General features: G+C 38.6%; 1 protein-coding gene across 1 annotated transcript in view; it reads right to left on the bottom strand.

Annotated features, from left to right (window-relative positions):
• Nucleotides 1–2573, bottom strand: part of LOC109580587 (ubiquitin carboxyl-terminal hydrolase CYLD-like) — a 17153-nt gene that overhangs the window by 2658 nt on the left and 11922 nt on the right. The gene's annotated exons all lie outside the window — the stretch shown is intronic.

The raw sequence follows: 2573 nt of genomic DNA, 5'->3' as shown, positions 1-2573 counted from the left end.
AGGCTCACCAACATTCATTGCTTGTATTGTATCTGTTAATTCATAAAATCCTTCACTTCTTCCTCTTCCTCCTATCATTCCATCTCCTACCATAAACCTTTCTTCGTTGCTTTCGCCTACAATTTTTGGATCACCAGGTACCTTCTTATCATCCTTTTCTTGTTTAGAAACATCAACATAGCTTTGTTGCTGTACTCGATATTCTTCTACTGTCAAACCAAACTCTGCAGCTGATTTCATCTCTTCCTCAGTAGCATCATCTTGCTTGGTTTCTTTCCTAAATTTAGCAGCATGATCCTTCTGTTGCTGCATTGTATACTCATCAACAGTAAGAACCAGCTGTTCAGGAAGGAACACTCGACTGTGATTATGTGCCACTTTAAAAAGCTTGGTACCATGACTACCAGTGACATTAATATCAATACCATCAAAATCTTTTGAAGGATCAATTTTTCTGTCCTGAAAAAGATTAAGATAAAATTATTTTATCTATTAATTGGCTACTTCCATCACTTACTGTTTCTATTCCTACTACTGGAACTGGATCAATTTTCATATCTTTAGCAACTCTAATTGGCCCAACCCACTTCACTGTACCAGCAACTATGTCTTCTTTAACTGTCTGTATTATCACACGATCACCTTCTTTGAACCGTGACTTATGACCAGATACATCTCCAGCTTCATACCTTCTTCCTCCCTCTTCTGCTGTGTTGTCTTCAATTGAGAAAACTGTCTCTTTTACAAATCCTTTAAATCTATCATAAGCACTTTTAGGCTGACCACTGGCAGCACCAGACTTTGTTCGGCTTCTCGTATTTCGTCTAGGTTGCTCCGTGACAAAAAGTTCAGGTAATCCCTGACCAGATCTAGTATGTGCTGGATCTTGTTTCTTGATTATCTTATCCATAGCAACAAAGACAGCATTCTTGGGTCCACAAGTGAAATAAGGTCTACCATTACTGGTACCTTTACCACGATATGCTTGATCCTGAAATTCAATACACTAAAATGTAAACACAAAACATGCTACACTCACTTGAATTTCAATACCAAAGACTATTCCATCACTATCAAGATGAGGACCAATATAATGTATTGTACCATTGACTGATGCAGCTGGTGTTGTGCTTTTTGATCCAGAACTTTTTAAAATCGAAGGCTCTTTTAACTTGAAGATCACCTTATCACCAACTATCAGACCCATCTTCATCTTCTTATCCACCTCATTTAAGTATTCCTTTAATCTTGAACCAGGTATACTTACTGCTTGTAGATATTCTATTTCCTTGTCATATAGTGGACTAACGTCAGTAGGACCACCATACAATATTACTATAGGACCACGGTGAAGGCGATAATTAGGAGTGAGACCCTTGATTTGACTCATCTGACATATCTCCTCTTGAGGTATTGGTACAACTAGCTCTCCTTTGTATACTTTACAAGTCCACTGGTCTTCTCCTTCCTGCACCGGGCCATATCCAGTCTTCTCTTTCATTAAGATGGAAGCCATTGCGTATTGAGAGGTGTGGTAAATAAAAATCAATTTTAATTGACCAAATCACTGTTTATTGTAATTTCAACAGTATAGGACCAGTTCCTAGTTTATTAACAGTCCTAGGTAGTCCATTGGTCATATCATACTGATGAGTGAGGTATGAGTGACACACATCAAGCAATAAGAATATCTGACTAATACAATAAGTTAATGCAGGGATATAATAGACTACGTTAGTCTATTATATCCCTGGTTAATGTTAAAGCAAAGAAGAAGTTAGCATTTAGCACTTCCAGTGTGTATCCATAGATACCAGGTGATGGGTCCAGCTATTGAACTGACCAGTACACAACCTATTGTAACTGGAGTGAACTTCATATCTGTAATAAAATTAACTATGACAGTTTCATTATACCAATTATACTTATTTTTAAACAAGAGGTACAAATCCTTTAACACTAACATCAGTAAAACTTTCATTAAAAGTATCTAAAACATACATCATGTCTACCCTATCAGCCACTGAGTGCCTAGTACAGGATAATATCAACTGATGCATCAACGACCAACTACCAGCAAGGGACTGGAGCATATCTGGAAACCTTTCCTTAAAAGGAAACTCACTCAACATGACCTCGCACAAGAGGACACCGTAACTATACACGTCCATCTTTGTTGTTTGATTATGAGGTACTTCTGGAGCAGCATAAGGTATAGCCCCAGGGCCTACTGTTGTTGAAAATTGAACGAGATTAGCGGAACCGAAATCAGAGAGCTTAGCCTTCCAGTTCCCTTCTCCCCTGGACTCAAGGAGAACATTAGCACTGCTCACATCACGATGAATGATGCTCTCCTTTTGGCGGTGAATGTAATTAAGAGCAGCTGCTACATCCCTCATTATAGATATCCTTACTCTATCACTGCTTATCAGATAATCAGTGTAAGCTTTACGTAATGACGTGTCCAGTAGCTCAGTGATGATAATAGGACTCCCTGAAGGATGGTCCAAGACTCCAGCGATAAACAAGAGAAGGTTCGGATGACGTACTTTAGCTAGCATGCTTATCTCACG

Source organism: Amphimedon queenslandica, unplaced genomic scaffold (assembly GCF_000090795.2).
Source record: "Amphimedon queenslandica unplaced genomic scaffold, v1.1 AMPQUscaffold_13485, whole genome shotgun sequence".
NCBI classification, from domain to species: Eukaryota; Metazoa; Porifera; class Demospongiae; order Haplosclerida; family Niphatidae; genus Amphimedon; species Amphimedon queenslandica.
Note: the sequence above shows the minus strand (reverse complement) of the source record. Positions and strands in the feature narration are given on the sequence as shown.